We start from the raw sequence: 24,288 nt of genomic DNA, 5'->3' as shown, positions 1-24,288 counted from the left end.
CACGCCCCACTGGACTCGGGTTATTGTCCTATCACTGCTGAAGTGGTTCTCCAGGCTCCTGGTCCTCTCGCATTACTGGATCAGCACCAGCTTGCAGGTGTCCATGGCAACTGCCTGGGGGTACTGGACCAACTAGGGACCCACTGAGATTCTAGGGTCTCAGCCCATTCCTTCCATTTCCTTCCCCAATGCTGCATGTGCCCTTTTGCCCCATTACTCCTATGATCCATCGTCATTTAAGTTCTTTGTATGGTGTGAGATAGGCTAAAAAAAATAGTTTTTGAAAAAACACTATCCTTTCCCCCTTGAAATGACTTGGCATCTTTCTAGAAAACCAGTTGAGCATAAATATAAGGGAAAATTTCTAGAATATCAATTTTGTTTCATTGATCTTCTCCAACTGCCTGTAATGACACCAATACCACACTATCTTAATTATTATAGCTTTATAGTAGGGTTTAAAATCAGGTCATGCAAATCCTCCAACTTTATTCTTCTTTTTCAAAATTGTTCTAGCTATTATAGATCCTTTGCATTCCCATATCAATTTTAAAATCAACTTACCAATTTCTACACAAAAAAAACTGGGATTTTGATAGGGGCTATGGTCTATGGATTCATTTGGGGAGGATTAAAATTTTAACCATATTGAGTCTTCTGATTTATGAACATTGAATTTCTATTTTAACCATTCTAAATTTATCTCAACAATGTTTTCTATTTCTATTTACAAATCTTCAACTTTTTTGTTAAGTTTATTTCTGTCTTTTTCTTTTTTGGTGATATTATATATGTGTGATGGTTAATATTGAGGGTCAACTTGATTGGATTGAAGGATGCCAAGTATTGTTCCTGAGTGTGTCTGTGAGGGTATTGCCAAAGGAGATTAACATTTGAGTCAGTGGACTGGGAGGTGCAGACCCACTCTCAGTCTGCGTGGGCACCATCTAATCAGCTGCCTGCAGGACTAGAATAAAAGCAGACAGAAGAACGTGGAAGGACTTGACTTGCTGAGTCTTCCAGCCTTGATCTTTCTCTGGTGCTGCGTGCTTCCTGCCCTCGAACATTAGACTCCACGTTCTTCAGCTTTTGGACTGTTGGACTTACACCAGTGGTTTGCCAGGGGCTGTGAGGTCTTTGGCCACAGACTAAAGGTTGCACTGTCAGCTTCCCTACCTTTGAGGTTTTGGGACTCGGACTGATCCACCACTGACTTCCTTGTTCCTACACTTGTAGTTGGCCTATCGTGGGACCTTATCTTGTGATCATGTGAGTCAATATTCCTTAATAAATGCCCCTTCATATACACATTTATCCTATTAGTTCTGTCCCTCTGGAGAACTCTAATACAGTAAGGAAGTGTTTTCTCAGTTTCATTTTCATATTGTTCATTGGTAATGATAATTTTGATTACTCAGGCCCTCTATGACTTGCTCACCTTCTAGAACTTCCAGTCAAATCTCTGACTAGTTTGCCAGTCCATCACTTGCTTCAAACAGGGCCAAGACCTCAGACTAGCAGAGGTGCTGACTCTCATTCTGCACTTGCCACACAGACCACTTTAACTGTCAACACTTCATGCGAAGGGAGCCCGTTCTGGTGTCATCAGCAAAGCTAAATGATTGTTTTTGACAGTTTTGCCCAACGTTATAGTTGGATTTTTTGTCAAGATAAAAGTTGGTGACTATTTTTATACTTTTTTTCTCTAAATTAATTTCAATATTTAAAGATTTGCTATTTTATACTTAGCAACTCTTTTGTGCACTTGTTTAGAATTTTTTACAGGAAAGAGGTGGTTATACATTTTACTATTTTTATGAAATTAAATCACTGCAAAAATGTATTTTATTTCATGGATGTATGTGTAATATTTGAAGGACAAAAGTAACTGATGAATAACCAAAAAACCACATGCTACAGTCACTCATTATAAATTAGGTGAGGTCATTACTAATTCCGCTGGCATTATGAAATGATCTATTTCTTTTTCCAAAGTTTCAAATTTGTTATTCCATTTGGATGTTATCCCACTGTCATAATTTCAATATTTATTCTAAAAATGAGGATTTCCAGGTTCTTAGCTGTGTAATTGATTCATTATATGACTGTCACCCAAAATCCACATACATGGATACGGATACTAAGCCAGAACTATTTATACAAGTTTTATTTTACTTTCATTCACTGAAGTTAATTAATATTATATAATCTTTAGGCCAAAGTTTTTAATTCTAGACATCATAATAAATAATTTGCTTCATCTTTGATTAAACTATAAGCCCTTTGAATGCAGATATTACATTCTTTTAATAATACTCTAATAGTCCTTTGCACAGTACATTATGTGCAGTAAATTAAATCTGTGTATTGTTTGCTCCCACTCAACCCTACAGTGGAAAATACCACATGTCCCATTATGAAAAATTAGAAATAATAGGTAAGGTTGAAAGTACTCGAATGCTATTTTAAATATATAAAAATTAAAACTATTTTCCTCATCCAATCAACAGGCATTTATTTAGTCCCTACACTCTGCTTCACGCTACATTGAATGCTAGGATGGTGGTGAACATAACAAGCATTATTCCTGGACTCAGGGACTATTCACAGGGAGATAGACAATCAGCAAATCATGAATAAATAAACAATTACGAACCATTTAAATACCACAAAGCAAGTAGCAGTGTGAAGCCACAGAAAATAATAGGAAAATCTACTTCAACTGGATGTTCTATAGGAAAGATTTCCTTTTTTTTTTCTTTTCTTTTCTTTTTTTTTCTGCTGTTGTCCCCACTATTCCACTGTTGTACATTTATTTTTCATTACTTAAAACTTTTATTTGGAATAATTCCTGTTTATAGGGAAAATTGCAAAAATGAGAATAGTACAAAGAACACTTGCATACATTTTCTCAGATTTGTGTAATACTAATATTTTACACCATTCTCCTTATTGTTTGTTTTCTAAGTGTATCTATCTTTCTATATCTAGCAATCTATCTTTACCCATTGCAATACTCTGTTTTCACGCTGCTAATAAAGACATTACCAAGACTGGGTAATTTATAAAGGAAAGAGGTTTAATGGACTTACATTTCCGCATAGTCAGGGATGCCTCATAATCATGGTAGGAAGGCAAAGGAGAAGCAAAGTCCATCTTACACGGCAGCAGGCAGGAGAGCTTGTGAGGGGGAACTCCCATTTATAAAACCATAAGATCTTACGAGACTTATTCACTACCACGAGAATAGTATGGGGGAAACGGCCCCCATGATTCGATTATCTCCACCTGGCCCTGCCCTTGACATGTGGGGATTATTACAATCCAAGGTGAGATTTGGGTGAGGACTCAGACAAATCACATCACCTATCTTCTAAATACCGTCAGGTGCCACATCAGAAAGTTTCAGTCAATGATAGGCCACATATACAACAGTGGTCCCATGAAAATATTATACAGTATTTCTACTGCACTTTTTTATGTTTAAATATTTTTAGATACACAAATACTTACCATTGTGTTACAGTTGCCTACAGCATACAGTACAGTTATATGTCATACAGATTCGTAGCCTCGGAGCAATAGGCTATCCCACATAGCCTAGGTGTATAGTAGGCTATACCGTCTAGGTTTTTGTAAGTATACTGTTTGGTGTTTGCACAATGATGAAATCATGTAACATACTTTGCCCAGAACGTATCTCTCTTAAGTGACACATGACTATAATTTGTTTTTCTGAGTCATTTAAAGGTACATTCACTGTGGGTCTTTAACTTTATGTAATTTAGTGTGTATTTCCCAATAAAAAGTTTTTTCTTTTTAATTTTAATTTTAATTTTTTTAGACAGGGTGTCATTGTGTCACCCAGGCTAGAGTGTATGGAGTATAGTGGTACAATCACAGCTCGCTGCAGCCTCAACCTCCCTGAACTCAGAAGATCCTCCCACATTAGTCTCCTGAGTAGCTAGGACTACAGGTGTGCCACTACACCTAGTTAATTTTGTATTTTATTGTAGAGATGGGGTTTTGCCATGTTATCCAGGCTGGTCTTCAACTCCAGACCTCAGGTGATCCACCCACCTTGGCCTCCCAAATTGCTGGGATTATAGGTGCGAGCCACTGCACCCAGCCTCACAGTAGTTTCAGCTTGAGTAAAATGAATATTGATGAAACAATTTTACCTAAACTACCATTTTGTATTCTTTTTTTTTTTTTTTTTTTTTTGTCAGTTGATTTTATTATGTCCCAAATGACATTTATCTGCTTTTTCCAGTACAGGATTCAGCCTAGGCCCAGGTCTTGCATTTAGTTATCAGGTCTCTTCAGGATCCTTTAACCCAGAACATTTCTACAGAATACATTCCTATCCCTTCTTTTTTAAAAAAAACAGAACGTTGCTCGCTTTCAGTTTGATGATTCTTCATAATTGGATTCACGTGATGCATCTCTACCAGAATACTGGTGATGTTGTATCCTCTATAGCAGGGGTTCCCAGGACCCAGGCCACTGACCAGTATTGGTGGGTGGCCTGTTAGGAACCAGGTCACATAGCAGGAGATGGGTGTGTGGGTGAGCAAGCATTAGTGTCTGAGCTCCGCCTCCTGTCAGATCACTGGCAGCATTAGATTCTCAGAGGAGCATGAACCCTATGTGAACGGTGAATGCATGCGAGGGGTCTAGGTTGCACACTCCTTATGAGAATCTAATCCCCCCATCTGTAGAAAAATTGTCTTCCAGGCCGGGCGCGGTGGCTCAAGCCTGTAATCCCAGCACTTTGGGAGGCCGAGACGGGCGGATCACGAGGTCAGGAGATCGAGACCATCCTGGCTAACACGGTGAAACCCCGTCTCTACTAAAAAATACAAAAACTAGCTGGGCGTGGTGGCGGGCGCCTGTAGTCCCAGCTACTCGGGAGGCTGAGGCAGGAGAATGGTGGGAACCGGGAGGCGGAGCTTGCAGTGAGCTGAGATCTGGCCACTGTACTCCAGCCTGGGTGACAGCGAGACTCCGTCTCAAAAAAAAAAAAGAAAAATTGTCTTCCATGAAACCAGTCCCTGGTGTCCACATGGTTGGAGACCATTACTTGATAAACTCCACTGGAAGCAGGTAATGTACACCTGCCCCTCATTGGTGATGTTAGTTATGTTCACTTGGTGGAGATGTTGAACAATTTCTCTAATTTGTAATAACTGTTTTTCCCCTTATAACTAATAAGCAGTCTTCAGGAAGACGTTTTAAGACCATTCAAACTTCCTTCATATCAGCAAAATATGCCCATGGAGTTTAGCATCACTTGTCATTTCTTTCCTGGTTCAATCTTTACTGCAATAGTTGCAAAGTAAGGATTTACCACTCCGCTGCTCCCCACATTGTGCTACTACCCTGCTGCAGTCTTGTTGTCAGCCATTTCTCCAGAAACACTGCTCAATATCTTTTTTTTTCCTTTTTTTTTTTTTGAGACGGAGTCTAGCTCTGTCACCCAGGCTGGAGTGCAGTGGTGTGATCTAGGCTCAGTGCAAGCTCCACCTCCTGGATTCATGCCATTCTCCTGCCTCAGCCTCCCGAGTAGCTGGGATTACAGGTGCCTGCCACCACACCTGGCTAATTTTTTGTATTTTTTAGTAGAGACGGGCTTTCATCGTGTTAGCTAGGATGGTCTCTATTTCCCGACCTCGTGATCCGCCCACCTCGGCCTCCCAAAGTGCTGGGATTACAGGCATGAGCCACCGCGCCCTGCCTCAATATCTTTTATATAGACTAGAAACAACCAGTTATAAGAACCATTGGCAGACTGATTATAAGATCAGCATTTAAAATAAAAACTACATGTGATCAAAATTACCTTAGGAAGGTCACTATATCTCCTAAATGCTAACAAAACACAGGAAAATAGGTGAAAAAGGCCTTCATCTTACCAAGTTAAATGTTATTTAAAAATTTACATATTTATATAATGTGGTAAGGTACTAGACTTAATGAGACTAGGACTCAACAGAAAAGGCTAAAAGAGACTAAACGGCAATTTTTAAAAAGTGATCAAGGATCACATTAACTTATGGATTATTAGAGTAGTACAATATTGGGCTTTTTTCCCCATTAAGCAGAATTTATTTAGTTGGATTAAAGAGTTAATGTCAAAAATTAAATGTTAAAAAACTTAAAAAGTTATAGGTAAATATTTAATTTTTAGTATCATCAAGGAATTTTAAAGCATAAAGGAAAAAGAGAAGCTTTAAAGTAATATTTGCTAGGTTTTTTTTATACATGTATAGTTCTCTTAAATCATTTTTCAAAAGCATATTATTTTAAAAACCTTGAAATGCAGCATTGTATTGAAAAGGGAAAAAGGCATTTACATATGTCATAAATATCTTCATAGGGCCTATACTTTCTGCATCTTCCTAGTTTTGTGCCCACTGTCTCTTTTGTTCATTTTATCCATGGTGCCTAGAGCAGTGCCCGGCACATGGTAGGGCAAGGACAAGTATTTAAAAAAAAAAAACACGCTCTCACTCTTGTCATCCAGGCTGGAGTGCAGTGGTGTGATCTCAGCACACTGCAACCTCCACCTCCCAGGTTCAAGCAATTCTCCTGCCTCAGCCTCTGAGTAGCTGGGAATACACGCACCCGCCACCACACCCAGATATTTTTTGTATTTTTAGTAGAGACAGGGTTTCACCATGTTTGCCAGGCTGGTCTTGAACTCCAAACCTCAGGTGATCTGCCCACCTCGGCCTCCCAAAGTGCTGGATTACAGGTGTGAGTCACCATGCTCAGCCTGGACAAGTATTTTCTGAGTGAACAATCAATGACATAGGGAGTTGGAATCCATTATTTGTACTTGCCCTTCCAGCTACAGCACTAAAACTAAAGCACTCTGACTTCAGGCCCAGTATCTTTCCTTTTTTACCATGTCTGTCATCTGATGGCTATTTCGTTTGTATCTGTACCCTGGTATTGACTGAGATGAGCCTCTACAAACGCATATCATTGATTTGAGCTTTACTTTGCTTGTCCTAGCAAAGCTTATATACACATCCTATAATGGATTGGATGTTGAATGGCCTGAGGACCATTTCCCTGTTTCAAAGAGCATGTGATTTTAAGCCTTTTCAGATTTCTGAACATTTTATATACTCACACCTTTAGGGTGACTATAGTTTGGAAGAAGAAAAAGAGACTTGGAAACTACTTTGGAGCAGTAGGAGCATGAATGCTACTGTTTTCATTCTTTGGCTGCTGTGAGTAACGATAATAGAGAAAAAGAATAAGGCTGCCAGCTTGGACCCGAGGCATGCACTGGAGAGCTCCAACCTAGTGGCTCCTACAAAGATGTTAAATTGGAGGCAACCTAGTCAAACAACCACACTGAAAAGACTTCACAAGTTTTTTTGTGTGTTTGAATAGATGAACAATTATTATAATAGTAATATGGACTGCTGATTTTTTAAACATTATTTTGTCAGGTTAGAGTAAATGTGAGAAATTCTATCCAGCATATTTTTACACATTGCAATATCTAGCTTGTATGATTCATGCCCTCATTTCTGTATTGAGACGGTTCTGTACAACACATATGTAAGTACAGGGTAGCTTTCCTTTTTTTTCATTATAAAAGCCAAGCGCCCTCAATATCAAAACATTAGTGTCAATATTATGTTATTTAATTCTCAGAACAAAACTGTTGAGCAGGCGTTTGTTGTACCCATGCAGCAGATGAGGAACATGGGGCACAAAATGTTTAGGCGGCTTGTCCAAGGAATACACACCTATTGAGTGGCAAACACCAAACTCATCCAGATCTGATCTGCTTTTGGTTTCTCCTAGTCAGAAAGTGTTGATTGCCATGTGGTTATGAATTTAGACTAGAAGTACACAATATTTATTATTTATTTATGCCTTTGCTACGTGATTTTTAACTTTTTTACTGATACATAATAAGTGTACATATTTTGAGGGTACATCTGATATTTTGTTACATGTATACAATGTATAATCATCGTATTAGGGTACTTGGGATATCCATTTCTTCAAACATTTATCTTTTCTTTGTGTTGGGAATCCCAAAGCAATTCTTCTAGCTATGTTGAAATATACAATAACTTATTGTTAGCTATGATTTTCCTACTGTACTATCAAATACTAAAATTTATTTCTTCTATCTATTTTTTACCCCTAATTATTTGATTATTTTTGACATATGGAAGCTCATATCCATTTTGATATGTGGAAGCTCTATGTGCTTGTTATTGACCCTGTAAATTATACGCACACACACACACACACACAGACTAGGAAAGAAAGAATAAAGGAGCAATAATGGATATATGACAGTTGGATACCTAAGAAAGAGTATTTAATAATATGATTACCTGATGTTGCTAAAATATAGAAACTCGTGAATAAAAAAATGTCATTGATTCTCAGATAACTTTATGGTAACTCAGATCTTTCTTTTCCCAGCTTAAAACCTGAAATAGCCTCTGTTGCAGGCAGAATAATACCCCCTGCCCCATACAAAAATGTGCATATTCTAAACCCGGGATCCTGTGAATTCGTTACCTTATGTGGCAGATGGGACTTTACAGATGTGATTAAATTAAGGACGTTGAGATGAGGGGATTATCCTGGATTATCTACCTGGAGCCAGCGAAATTGCTGGGGTCTTTCTAAGTGAACGAGGAAGGCACAAGGGTCAGAGTGAGAGGAGATGTGAGGGTGGAGTGGTGGGATTTTTACAAAGGAGCTGTGTGATAAGAAATGCGAGCCACCTCTAGAAGTTGGAAAAAATAAGAAAACAGAGTTTTCCCTTAAACTTCCAGGAGGAAGACAATGTTGATGCACCATTTTAGACTTTGGAACTTGAAAACTATAAGACAACAAATTTATGTTGTTTTAAGCCACTACATTTGTGCTAATTTGTTATAGCAGCAATGGGAGACTAATACAGCTTCCCACTTTTGTGACTCACCCCTCTCTCTAAAGTCCTTCAAGACTGGGCCTTGTCGGCCGGACGCGGTGGCTCATGCTTGTAATCCCAGCACTTTGGGAGGCTGAGGCAGGCAGATAACCTGAGATCAGGAGTTCAAGAGCAGGCTGGCCAACATGGTGAAGCCCCATCTCCACTAAAAATACAAAAATTAGTAGGGAGTGGTAGCGCACGCCTGTAGTCCCAGCTACTTGGGAGGCTGAGGCATGAGAATCGCTTGAACTCAAGAGGTGGAGGTTGCAGTGAGCCGAGATTGTGCCATTGCACTCCAGCCTGGGTGACAGAGTGAAACTCTATCTCAAAAAGAAGAAGAAGAAAAGAAACGGTCATTGTCTAACTCTCCTACCTCCAGCCCAAATTTTTAAGTAGAATTTCTGAGGAAATAGAACTCCATGCTGTATATACTCTGCTACCTAGCAATGCTAAACTACTTGAAATTGTCTTGCATAAATCTTGCTTTCTCTGGCTTCTGATCTTGCTTTTCTCTGCCTCAGGCTGTACTTTTTTGTAAACATGATTATATTCCCTCCTATATCACCACTTAGTTTCCTTTACCCCATTCTACCCATACCACAACCAGGCAAATTAATGCTCATACTCAGCTCAGGTTTCCATCCTGTAGGAAGCCTTCCCAATACTATACTTATTCCCAAACTAAACATCTCTCTTCTATGCCCTTTTAATTCCACCTTGACCCCAATTTATCCCTATGGTAATATTTATCACATTCATTAAGCAATCTATTAATACTTTCATCATGTTGGCTGAAGCATGAACTCCACAAGAGCAGGGACTGGATGGGCCCACGGTTTTGTCCTGAGGCCCAACACGGTGCTGCCAATATGTAGTAAATGCTCAAGAAATGTTTGTTACGTTCATATGCCTGAGAAATTTGCATTCTAGGGGCAACTGGGCTATTTACAAAGGAGGAAAGTCCTCTTTACAATCAGTTTTGAGAAAAGCAGCCATCAGTAAATGATTTGTTTGATTGATAGCCTGTACAGCAATCTCTTTCCTAGCACAACATTTATGCTCTTGATAGACATAATTTTGACGCTTCTATGAAGGAGGAGGTATAATATATTGATCCATGAAATGATTCACATTCCACAGCCTTTTATATCTGAAATATGAATATGTCACAACGGATGTATCCATATGTTTGTAATATCTACAAGCAACTGTAGTACATTTCTCACCTATAGTTTTAAATTTCCTTTAAAGATTTGTTTTTATTTCAGTAGTATAGACAAAGCATGTGTAGTCACAAGGCAATAGAAAGCCTTTATTCTATCACAGTATTAGAGATGACTTCTTAAATAGGCTGGGAAATTCAGGAACTTCTAAGAAAGCATCAATGAAGCATCGTGAATCCTCAGTGAATAAAGGGCTTCCACATGAGGGAAGAACGGGGATCTGCCAGTGACAATTTGCCATCCTCATGTTTGCTACTCCACAAAAGCTAGGAGTAAAGGAAACCATGTAGAATTTTGAACAATCGTTTTCTGTTTGGATAATTTAAATTAAATTATATAAAACCTATAGTTTCAGCTGGTAGGAACAATTGTATTACACAGATATAGTCCGGAATCAGGGACAATTTGTTTATCAGCTTTGCTTATCCGAGTCTGAGTTAGGTCCTCCAATGTCTGAAAAGCTTTGATGCCTCAACATGATGTTTGCCAAAGTGGTGTCTATAATGAGCAGCCAAATTCTTCGTATTTCAGGCGCTTTCTTCTAAACTGCTTTTGAAGGGGACTGTCAAGTGTTGCATGCTGTTTGTCAGTTAACACTTGGGGAGTGAAATTCACAAAGGGGACTTTATGAACCTTCACAACAAGGATATCTTTGCCAACACTTCAGAGCTATTTTAAGTTTGGGAGTTGTAAGTCTCTCTCTCTTCTTAGAGGTGATAGTAGCTGACCCAGGACGCCTGGGTTTTAAGTGAGTTTGCACTTTCAAGACCTGCTAGCACTCATTGGGATTTCAACTGCATTATACGTCCAAAAAAACTGTGCCTTTTATTCATATGGCTTCCTTAATCTAAAAGGTTTAATAATAATGACAATGAATATAAAATAAACATTGTTAAATACCATTTATTGTTTATTAATTACCCAGCACTGTGGTCAATTATCTGCATGATCTCATTGAATATATGCTAGAACCTTGAGGCAGGTACTCTTATTTGTCCTGTTCACAGATGAGAACACTGAGGCTCAGAAAATTTAAGTAGAATGTCCAGTGAAATAGAATGCAAGTGATGAAATTGAATTTGTACACACGATTGCAGATCTTCAGAGACCATTACTCATTTTTTTCTTATTTTTAGAAGACCAAGGCTTAAAAGGAGGCATAAAAAATGTGTGTGTGTGTGTGTGTGTGTGTGTAGCTGGGTGCGGACAGGAATGGGAGAGATCATAAAAAGATTTAGGTGTTAATTAAACTGTTTCTTTTTCAGTATCACCCAGTTGATATATCTTGTGTATACATGTGTGTGGTGTGTATTGTGTGTTTGCATGGGTACATTTGTGTGTATATGTGTGTTTTCCATTTTCCAACATTTTTGTGTACTTAAAATGTTGTTGTGGGTACTGTTAATCTGTGTTTTATCCTGGGATTTTTAGATGCTTACATTTATCTGTCACTTTTGACATCTATCTTGTGGGTAATATTTGAAAGTCTCAGTTTCTGCAGATCACAGCTGGGAATTTAATAGACAGCTCTTTACTCCTTTCATTGCGAGCTGGCCACAGACTCACTTTGTACATTGGTGTGTTTGAGAATAACAGAAAAATAAAGAAAAACCGAGGATAAAGGCAGAGGTCTAAAGACTAGGAAAATAAGCATCAAGCTCATTTTGGTGACCATTGTGGATTGGCCTAACTTTACAATGCCTACCCATTTCCCTCTGCTTTTCATTCATCATCATCATTAATTTCTCTCTTCATTTGCTAAACAGATGAGTAGCAAGGGAGGCAATAGAATTAAACCCGAACAAAAAGGCCCCTTTCTCCTCAATCCTCAGTGTTCCTTTGAGAATCAAGACTTTAATGATGGGAGGTCCATTCAATTATCTGGAGCCAATGCATTTCTATCTCAGTAGTCACTGCTTTCAGCAAAAGGAAATGCCTGTAAAGGGGTAAAGATCCGTTAACTGACCACTTCAAAGAGAATTAACCTGCCAGAGGAAAGGGTGAATGTTTTGCAAACTTAATCTTTCCTGGGCGAAACAGCATTATGAAGTGCTGGCCAGGCACTTTCTTGCCTTCTTTGGAAAACAGACTTTTTGTGTCCTTAACTTCTCATCTAGAGACACATACATCCTCTCCAGCACCTGATCTCTCTCCCCTGATCTGCTTGTCTGTGCTATTTCTTTGCAGAGCTGCTACACTGTCTATCTACCTGAATCTTCTTGGCTTCATCTTACAAATTAGCTGTCTAATTAATCTTCCAGAAGTATAGATTTGGTGATGATATTTTGCTACTCAAAAAGCTTTAGTGGCTTAGCTTTATCTAAACAACAAAATTTGGACTTTCTGGCTTAACTTTCAAGAGTTTCTATGACTTAGCCCTATTCTACCCACCCATTTTCTGCCTCCCCTTCGTGCCCCTACATTTTTAAAAAGTCCACTTCACTTAGACCAAACTTAAACTGTGCTTCCACACAATAGAGTGTAAGTTTCTCAAGGACAGGATTTTTGTCTGTTATGTTTACTGTTGTGTCTCCGATGCCAACAACAGTGGCTGGCCTCTTGTAGGTGCTGGATAGATACATAGACAGATGCTGAATTGATGAAATGAATAAATGACTGTTTTCCACATTTCCCAGACTCTGTGACTTTGCTTACTTCTTCTCTTTATAAATAAATATTCAGCCTTTATTCAGAACCTGTTAATAAACCACCTCTCCCATTTAGGCAATATCAGATTAGCTAAAATAAATCTCTCCCTTCTGTTAGTTCCAATTATTCTTTATATTCTCACAATTCTCAGTCACATATTTTTGTCACTTTTATCTTTCAATTATAACTGTTTAGATGCATGTCCTAATTTTTTGACTAAACTTTAAGCTCTTTGGACAGAATGTGCATCTGAATTATATTTATCCCTCCCCCTATTCCCAACCACCAGTTTATAGTAATGATTCTAAGATACCATCTTGCAGGTAAAAGATACTCAAAAAAGCATTTGGTTACGAATTTTATATTTTATATTGTCACTTCCTGTTTTATTAAAATATGTTGTAAAATCTTTGCAGTCAAAGATATATCAGTCAGTACTCTTTTCTTGCATCACAGTCAACTTCATTTCAATGAAATAATGATGGTTTCATTAATAGTTCCTGAATTATTAAATATATTGGTAATGGACTATTCGTCAGTATTTTAAGAAATAAGAAACCATTTACATCCAAACCCATAGAATCCACAACACCAAGAGAACCTTACTGTAAACTATGGATTCTGGGTGATAATGGTGTGTCAATGTAGGTATATTGATTGTAAGAAAAGTACAAGTCTGGTGTGGAATTTTGGTAGTGGGGGAGACTATGCATGTGTGAAGCCAGGGGGTATATGAGAAATTTCTGCAACGTTGTGCTCAATTTTGCTGTGAACCTAAACCTGCTCTAAAAAATAAAGCATATTGTAAAAACAAAACAAACAAACAAAAAATGCATTTACATACATACCTCTTCCTTTATACCCTGCTGCTAAGTAGTTTAAAGATGTCTGTCTTCCAAACTGAAGCTAATGGGAGTTGAAGATGAGAAGGTAGGAAAATATATCTTTGCCTTTGGTTTAAAGTTCCTATGTATCCCAGGCAATAGAACAAAACAACATTAACACTTATTTGGCTGAGGGTAATCTCATATTTATGTATTTCCAGAGCATTTACAAATAGATGTGACAGCACCACACCAATTTTTGACACAGTTTTTTCCACATTGCTGCTTCTTCATTTATATATTTAATTTTTTAACTGTTTATACATATGAGTTCTGTATTAGTCTGTTCTCACATTGCTTTGAAGAGATACCCGAGACTGAGTAAATTTATAAACAGTTTTGACTCACAGTTCTGCATGGCTGGGGAGGCCTCAGGAAACTTACAATCATGGCAAAAGGGGAAGTAAACATGTCTTTCTTCACATGGCAGGAGGTGAGAGGAATAAGGGGGTAAAAGCCTCTTATGAAACCATTAGATCTTGTGAAAACTCACTCATCATCATGAGAACAGCATGGGGGAACTGCCCCCATCATCTAATCACTCCCCCTGAGGTCCCTCCCCCAACATGCGGGGATTACATTTCAGATTACAAGTCAAGATGAGATTAGGGTGGGGACACAGAGTATATTATTCCACCCTGACCACTCCCAAATTTTGTCTTTCTCACATTTTGCCTTCCCAACAGCTCCTCAAAGTCTTAACTCATTTCAGCATTAACCCAAAAGTCCAAGTTCATAGTCTCATCGGAGACAAGGCAAGTTCCTTCCACCTATAAGCCTGTAAAATCAAAAACAAGTTAGTTACTTCCTAGATAAAATTGAGTTACAGGCATAGGTTAAATACACCCATTCCAAATGGGAGAAATTGGCCAAAACAAAGGGGCTACAGGCCCCATGCAAGTCCAAAATCCAACAAGGCAATAATTAAATCTTAAAGCTCTGACATAATCTCCTTTGATTCCATGTTTCACATCCGGGTCATGCTGATGCAAGAGGTAGGCACCATGCCCTTGGCAAGTTCTTAGGAGAGAAAGGAAAAACCAAGAATAAATGAAGTGCAGATCAGTTTCCAGAATTCACAAAAAGCAGGCACATTTATCTAATAAGACATGTGCCTGTAAAATTACAGCTCTGACTCCTGACTTGGTTATTGCCCTCCAGGGCCTGCTTCTCTAGGGAAGACACATTTTTCTGCAGACTTCTTTCCCTTTGTTTCCATCACAGAAGGTAATAATCTGTGCAGAGGAATCTTGGCTTTGGCCAAAGGCTCTTTTCAAGATGTATTGATTGTAATCAATTGAAGATTTCTGAAAATAAGATATGCATGCAGCCTTTAATGAGTTGAAGTTTAGCTTCATGGTCTTGAAAATAAATGATAGTGAAGATTATCAGCATTAGATTGCCAAAAAAAAAAAAAAAAAAAAAAAAAAAACCCAAAAACAAAACAACAACAACAATGACAAAAAAACTGCAGCGTGTTCCATGGTTACAGGATTCTCCCTTTTTCCCTATTTTCCTTAACTTCTCTTCATGGGGGTATAATTATGTTTATTCATGCCATTGATATTGATCACTCCTGGGTTTCAAGATGTCTATTCTTTCACAAAATTTTCCTTCTGAAAGAGAAACTACACATATTATTATTTTCCTTCTGAAAGTAGAATTATATGTATTCTGCAGGACTTTGGAAACTCAGACCCTTATATATAGGTACCTGTTTTTCCTGAGATGTTACCAAGTATCCTTGGTGAACAAGGAATGTGCTGCTTCCTAAGACACCATAAAAGAGAGTTTGTTTTGATTCTCTTTCAGAAAAATAAGTGAGAGATTAGACATACTGAGGTTTTTCCAGCTTCATGGAGAAAAAAAAGAAAAAGTTTCTTAAAACGGCTTCCTTAAAATATGGCACTGTCCAAATTGAATCATTGTATTACCCAAGTGCTATCTAGTTTTCAAATCTAAATGTAAACAGATGGGGGTGACAAATAGCTTCAAACATCCTCAATGTATGAATACAGAGACTTGACAACCAAATAGAGGAAAGACTGAACCTATTGTTTAACCCTAAAATTAATCCAAATTCTTAATTTTTTAAGTATTTAGTATTTTTACTGTTTCCATGCATTCTAGGAATTATAAAACAAAAGCCCCAACATGAAAATAGGGCTCTAGTTCTATTCATGGTTTTTCTCACTCATCCAGAGACAGAAAAGATTGAAAGCATCTCTAAGTCCTATTTCTCTAATTCCTGGAGAATGTTAACTATTTAGCCAAACACATGATTGCTCATTTGAATGTTTCAAATAGATCGATGTTTTGCCAACATAGAAATGAAATATAGTTTTGAGTGGTCATAGTTTTACAAGTTAGTCATTCACCAGTAAGCATCCATGAAAATTGAGTTTTGTTACTCATGTACTAATTTATTTAATAAGTATATATTTAATGCCTATTGTGTGATAGCCATTGTCCTTGCTGCCTGGATACTGAATAGTGAACAGAATAAATCTGATTTCTGCCTGCCTGGGCAAGAAAACAGCCTGTTGAAGAGAACAGGTATGAAACAAACCCAAATAAATAAAATATTATCACAGAGGGCTGAGAAATGAAAGAGCAATATATTGATGATTATAAACACCTGACATCATACATAGGCAGATTTAGAAGCATAAACATCTGTCATCATACACACATAGATTTAGAAGCATTGCCCCCTATTTCTTCTATAAGAAAGCACATATATTTTTTACCTAGAGCAAATATTTTGTAATCTGGTCCTGCAGTGTTATAATTCACTGTTTTGCTGGCACCCTCATTTTCTCTATAAGTTTCCATGAGTGATTTGGGCATTGGCCTTCCCTACTTTCCCACATGATCAAGGGAATTCTCATTCAGCAACAAGTCCTAAAAAGTCAAATCAAACTTTGCATTGACCAGTCAAGGTTGTTGTCTCTTTGACTGACTACTAAGTTTTCATGCTGAATGCTACATGCATCTCTGCAAATTGTTCTTCTTTATTGACCACTTTATGGCCCACTTTGTCGCCAGCTATTATCTGCTCACTTCCCAGAGATTTTGCTCCTGGCTTTCTTGCTAATCAGGTTTTTTTTTTTTTTTTTTTCCTGTTTCTAAACATACATCTCAATGTCTGGTGTGATTTTCACACATTTCCCAGTCACCTTCCTCAGCTAAACCTGTCTACTTGGCAGACAAGCACTTTGGAACTTCATATCTACTCTTTCTCATGACACTGACAAATTCTTTTTTTGGCATACAGATGTCAACAGGTAGGATCAAATGGAAAAGAGGTGTGAAAGGTTAATTCCCCAATATCAGCATCAACTATAGGAAATGCATTTGCAGAGTAACAGCTAAGCGGAACTCCTTGAATGAACGGTGCTCTGTGACAACTATTGAATGAGAACATTTCTGTCACAATGAAGAGAAAGATAGGTTGTTTCAATGTCATGGGTCACTGGATGAAGAGCAGAGAAAACCAGTTCTTCATGCTTATACAAGAGCCCTTCAAACATGGGAAGCCAATGTTACAGAAGAAGGTTTATCCAAAGAATGAACAACTGTTGCCAAAAATCAAATGATTTTTTTTCAAACACAATTTTTGATCTTAGTTAAATCCCTGTTCAGGAGACATGACCAATATCAGTCTGTCATCATCATGCACAAAGGAAACTATAAATTATAAATGTATCTATGTAGAAAAGAAATAGAATTGTTATTTACATTATGAGAGAAATCATATTACCAGTGAGTTTGCTTCCAGAATGGAAACTGTGTACATGGATTTTACACCATGAATCTTTATTTAAAAAAATTATTGTAGATCACATGAGGTCAGGAGTTTGAGACCAGCCTGGCCAACATGGCAGAAACCTGTCTCTACTAAAAATATAAAAAATTAGCCGGGAGTGGTGGTGTGCGCGCCTATTGTCCCAGCTACTTGGGAGGCTGAGGCAAGAGAATCACCTGAACCTGGAAGGTGGAGGTTGCAGTGAGCCGAGATTGTGCCACTGCACTCCAGCCTGGGTGACAGAAGGAGACTTAGTCTCAAAAAAAATTGTAAAATCGTAGGAGAGAAGAGTCTTTTTTTTTTTTTTTTTCTCACCCATTCATTGTTCGATTCATGACTGATACCCTGGTAGTAAAAAATTAGATTAACAAGAGAAAAGCACACAAATCTATGTAGTATAAGTTTTACTGGACATAGAAGCCTTCAGAGATAAAGACCCCTGCCAAAAAAACAAAAGAAAGAAACCAGGGAAAATTGTGCAGTTTTACGGACAATTGTGCAGAAGAATGATTAGTAGACAAAAAGTTCTGATCCAATGGTAATAAACTGGGCAAAACTTAGCAAGATCTGTTTGTTCAGATTCTTGTCTGTGTCTTCATTCCTTTTCTCTGAGTAGAGAGAGGGCCCCTCTGGAATGAGAATGATGACCTACTTTAGAGGAAGGTCAGAGATTTATTTTATGATCTGCTTCAGGGGAGAATGGCAGGAGAAGGCCAAAGAGACATCCATCCTGTTTCTGTTGTTTTTCAAATGCCAAGGTGCCATATTTTGGGAAAACATATCCTGAACTCCATTAAAATGGGCATGTTATTTGTTAGTCTAAGTTTAAAATAAAGTAAAATAAACCTCTAGACTCTTCTTTTTTCAAAATGGTGTCCTTCCAAATTTCCTCCATTTATCTTTATATTTTCTTTTTGTTGATTTTTTAGAGACGGGGTCTCACTCTGACACCAAGGCTGGAGTTCAGTGACACAGTCATAGCTCACTGCAGCCTAGAACTCCTAGCTTCAAGTGATTCTCCGGCTCAGCCTCCTGAGCAGCTGAAACTATAGGTGAATTCCACCATACTCATGATTTAAATCTGAAGGCTTCTATATCAAGTAAAACTTATACTACATAGATTTGTGTGCTTTTCTCTTGTTAATGTTAATCTAAATTTTTACTACCAGGGTCTCAGTCATGAATAGAACAATGAATGGGTGAGAAAAAAAAAAAAAAAAACTCTTCTTCCCTACAATTTTACAAAATTGTAGAGACAAAGCCTCACTATCTTGCTCAGGCTTCAGCGAAATTAAATTGCAATGGGAAAGACTTCAATTAAGCAGAAAGATCTTTCTTAATAAAAGATTTATAAGAATTTGCTTCATGATTTATTCATTTATATTCATCTTTAAAAAATTATTTGAGATGACCTAAAAAAGCCTAAAAGAAGAAGATAAAGATAAATAAATTTAAAAAGGGTAAAGAGCAAACAAAAACAGGAAGCAAAGTTGAATCAGGGATGCAGTTAGTGTTTCTAAGAATGGATTGCATTGGAGTATCCTAATAGGGAAGACCTCATGTAAGGGAATAATCACGAATGTAATCCACAGATTCTGGGAATTCAGGAGATACAGGTGTTTGTGTACTGACATTCAAAGAGGGTTTCTGTTATGCAACTCTAAAAAGAAGACATAGTGTGATGGAATGAACAACATACTCAACAATATTAGTTCAATAAGAAAAATAGAAAATGTTATATATTTTATTTTAGCATATTATATTAGTTTCTTGTTGATAGACCAACATTGCTACTATAACAAATTAATTCAAATGCAGTGGCTTTAAATAACAAATACTTATTATCTAACAATTCTAGAGATAGAAAGTCTGAAATGAGTCTTAGGGTGCTAAAGTCAAGGTGTTGGCAGAGCTGTGATCCTTTTGGAGGCTTTAGGGGAGAATCCATTTCTTAAAATTTCCAGCTTCTAGAGTCTGATTGCATTTCTTGCTTACCGGCCCATCACCCTGACCTCTGGTTCTGTTGTTAGAGAACTCTTTCTCTCTTTGATTCTAACCCTCTGTCTCTGTTTTGTAAGGACCATGGTAGTTACACTGGGCCCGCCAGGATGATCTAGGATATTTCCCCATCTCAAGTTTTGTAAGTCCCTTTTGCTGCATAAAATAACATATTCCAGGAATGAGGATATGGCCATCCTTGTGGGGTGGTTATTCAGCCTAGTACACATGCCTTAATGTAGGCAGATGATTGGGTGATAAAACGTCTATGTACGCAACTCTCTGATACTCTTCAATACACAGGGAAAATTAGGAGAGTTCGTAGTACATTCACATTTTACCACCATGAAACGAAAAGCTGTTCTGGCAGCTCTAGTTTTCATTTTGATAATAAGCAGTAGGTAACTATTCTGGGCTCATAGAACTTATTTTAATACCTGTCTCTGTTTTCTGGGTCAAAGGCTAAGGAAACACCAATAAAAGCTGCAAGTAATTTTCTATAAATTAATCTGCCTGGCAATAAAGAGTGTAACGATGGTCAAAAGCAGTAGCTGTGCTTAAACTGCTGGTCCACATGGAGATCATTGGCCTAAGAATCTCAAATTTGAAGTTTGCCAAAGTAGAAACTGAATTTACATTTTATAAGGAATTAGATAGTATTAGAGAAAATATCTAACAATCAAAAAACATTTACAAATCTCTGGCAAGTTGGCTTGTTTCTGCTGGCTGAGAAGACTGCTAGAGAGTTGAACTCTGGTGTCCTCCTCTCATAGCATCTCCTATCTTCAGAAGTAGTTCATTTGACGGTTTCACATCCTTGATATCCAGGAAGGAGAGCATTCACATCAGGTGCAGAGTGGGAAAGCCACTCTTGCTGACAACTACTTGCCCCTGAAAGTTGACATCCTCTTTTGTAGTCTCATTCTTACACTAACTTGTAGGTGAAACTAACTAGGTGAGGGTTAACTTTTGGCCAAGATTTCTGAACTGGCACGTCTCAGGAGGTCATGCGGGGAGGTGCTGGCCACAATCATCGGAACATCTATAGGCAGAAGATGTGGCACATTTAGTTTCACCTGAGTCTTTAGACAAATTCTCAGACAACAGGAAAAGTCCCAGGGGATCTGCTATCATTACAGACACATTAATTTTATATCCCATTAAATGATATATCAGTTTGATAAGCCTGCCATACATGATAAAATATCACAGACTGGGTGGATTAAACAATGGAAATTTGTTTTCTTGCCACTGCGGAGGTTGGAAGTCTAAGATTAAGGTGTTGGCAGAGTTGGGTTCTCTCTTTGGCATGTAGATGGTTGTCTCCTCCCCTTTGTTTCAAATCTTCTTTTCTCTGTGAATGCCTGTGTCTTAATCCCTTCTCATGAGGACACTGGTGGTGTCGAATTAGAGCCCACCACAATGACCTCAATTAAACATAGTGCTTCTTTTAAACCTCTATCTCCAAATACAGCCACGTTTTGATGTACTGCAAGTTAGGACTTCAACATATGAATCTTGTTATTTGTATCTTCCAGCTTCTAGTGTTTGCTTACATTTTTGGTAGATAAAAGGGAACATGATTCAGCCCATAAGAGTAATAAATTATCAAATAATTTAGTCATAGGTAATCACAAGTAAAGAAAGCTTTGGTAGCTGAAGTAGCTTTTGATTTTTATGTGAGCATGGTGAACACTTCTACTTCTCTACTTATAAGGTAGTGTATCAAATACCCATTTTTTCACCCTTGGCTCCAGTCTATCAGAGACACTTGTACTGGTCCAAGAAATAGACCAATCAAGACTGCAGAATTTTCCAAGCTGGAACTGGCCAGAGGAGAACACACTTTTATTTTATAATTCACATTATCAAGACTTGAAATTTCCTTTTGGGGAAAGTACTTTATAAAATGAAATCCAAAAGATAAAATAATGGAGAGAAAAAGAGAGAGAGCAAGGGCCCTTAGCTCCTAGGTTTATCTTCTCTGAGGCAGAACCCACACCTGTATCCATGAAATGTTATGTTTGTCAACAAAACCCCTTTTAGGCACACCCTAGTTCAACTTGCATATCTGCCAGTTGCAATCAAAGTGTGCTGACCACTACTGCTGCTGCTATATGATTGAATGTATCCCTGCACCTCACCTGAACATGTGCGTAACAGCTATACCCAAATGAATTGCTCCAAGAACATAATGAATATGTTCAAGAAGCACTACAGTTTCTACTTCCCATTTTTCCTTATCTAGGCCATTTGGCACAGCTGGTGTTTTTCAAAGGCTAAGTGCCAGACTTAATTTTCTGTCATGGTGGATTTGTAATGACAGCTTGAGTTTCATCATAGTCAAATACTAGCTTTATTGGGTATATGGTCATTCATCATGCAAAACTCAGATGATGAGATACATTTCATTGATTTGCTGCTCCCCTGAAAGTCTTTGCTGCCATAAACTGTGAAACAGACAAAAATTACCCACACCATTATAGTTAGAGGTGGCTCAGCTCACAGGCTATTATTGTTTTGCAACTGTGAATTTCTCTTTTTTTTTTTTTTTTTTTTTTTTTTTTTTTTTTTGAGATGGAATTTCGCTCTTGTTGCCCAGGCTGGAGGGCAGTGGCATGAGCACAGCTCACTGCAAACTCTGCCTTCCGGATTCAAGCGATTCTCCTGCCTCAGCCTCCCAAGTAGCTGAGATTACAAGTATATGTCACCATGTCTGGCTAATTTTTGTATTTTCAGTAGAGACAGGGTTTCACCATATTGGCCAGGCTGGTCTTGAACTCCTGACCTCGTGATTTGCCTGCCTCAGACTCCCAAAGTTTTGGGATTACAGGCATGAGCCACTGTGCCTGGCCTGCAACTATGAATTTCTTAAATGGAGAAAAATGGAATTTGCTTTTGCTTAATGCACATACCAATTATGATATTCGGTGAGTCTTATTTTCACCTCTTTTGGTAAAAAGTCATCAGTATTTTACCTGTCTTGCTTTCGTTCTGTCTCCTATAATTTCTTAGATGTTTATAGATTCCCACAACATTTGGATAAATAAGTTAGCTTAATATATGTATACATGTAGACCTAGATACATATGTCTAAAATATGTAAAAGTGATTCATGTATTTATATCTAAGTTTATTACCATAATTTATGCAGTTGGTTCATTATTATAGATCAGGGGTCAGCAATTTTTTTCAGAAAGGAGCCGGATAGTAAAGAGTTTGGGCTTGCATCCCAGACAATCTCTACAACAACTACCCAACTCTATAGAAACACTTACCCCTATGCACTGCTCACCTCTCCCATAGTAGCGAGAAAATAACTACAGACAGTGTTTCAATAAAACTTGGTTTACAAAAGCAGACAGTGGCTGGGCCATATTTGTTCTGTGGGCATTAATTTGCTGATTCCCACCACAGATTGCACCTTTATTGTAATATTTTTATTCCGTACCTTCAACCCTATATCCCATTTGACAAGAGGATCAATATCAATTAATACTGAGTTAATGATAGAACATTATTAATGTTTTATGATATTAGTGACTTTTATAAATTTTGATATTAAACCCCTGTTGCCAGATTATTATTGCTTATTCATTCGTTGTATAAATTCTTATTAAGAACCTACTATATGATAAATATTATGCAAGATATTGGTGACAGTGGTGAAAAATACAAAGTTGCCCTTCATGTATCTTATGATCTGTTAGGGAAGACAGACCATTAATTAATAAGAAAATATTGCGATGAGTGTGATAAACTGTGAGTTTATTTAGCTGAGTGACCTAATACAGCTTATATTAAGGTATAAGCTTATATTATAAACATTACTTTCAGTAATGTTTAAGCTGAAACTGGAAGGGTGAGTAGGTATTTCAATTTGGGAGGAGTGGGGGCAGAGGAAGATCCTGTCTGAAATGCCTGGTAGAAAAATGAGAACAGGACTGGGTGTGGTGTCTCATGCCTGTAATCCCAGCACTTGGGAGGTCGATGTGGGCAGATCACTTGAGGTCAGGAGTTCAAGACCACCCTGGCCAACATGGTGAAAGCTGCCTCTACTAAAAATACAAAAAAATTAGCCAGGGGTAGTGGTGTGCGCCTATAGTCCCAGCTACTTGGGAGGCTGAGGCTGGAGAATCACTTGAACCCGGGAGGCAGAGGTTGCAGTGAGCTGAGATGGCGCCACTGCACTCCAGCCTGGGCGACAGAGCAAGACTCTTCTCAAAAGAAAAAAAAAAAAAAAGAAAAGAAAAATTAGAATGGAAATTGGGCAACTGGAGCACATTTATGGCTGTAGGAGACATATGTGAGAGGAGAAGCTGGGACCTGGACAAGGGTCAGATGATACAAAGTGTTGTATACCATTAAGAAAACCATCAGAGTTTTAAGTGAAAATGCTCTTTCCAGGTACTCGTTATTGGATGATCACTGTAGCTATAGTGACAATGGTGGCGAGAATGAAACATTAGGGGGCTGGTTCAGTGACCTACACAAGAGAAGATGGTGGCTTGGATTGAGTGGAGACAAGTGAGCATGATGTGTTTATAATATAGACTCAACGAGACCTCGTGGCTGACTAGATATAGAGATTTGAGGAAGAAAGGAGTCAGGCAGCAGATCGCCTTCAGCAAACAGATACTACTTATTCCCTTTTAGAGGCCTTCTTGTGGAAGATTTGACCCCCATTTCACCACAAATTCAAATCCTATTCATTCTTTAAAAACAAGCTCACATCTTAATTATCCCAGATACCTTCCTCTACTG

Source organism: Piliocolobus tephrosceles, chromosome 7, assembly GCF_002776525.5.
Source record: "Piliocolobus tephrosceles isolate RC106 chromosome 7, ASM277652v3, whole genome shotgun sequence".
Classification (NCBI taxonomy): Eukaryota; Metazoa; Chordata; class Mammalia; order Primates; family Cercopithecidae; genus Piliocolobus; species Piliocolobus tephrosceles.
Note: the sequence above shows the minus strand (reverse complement) of the source record.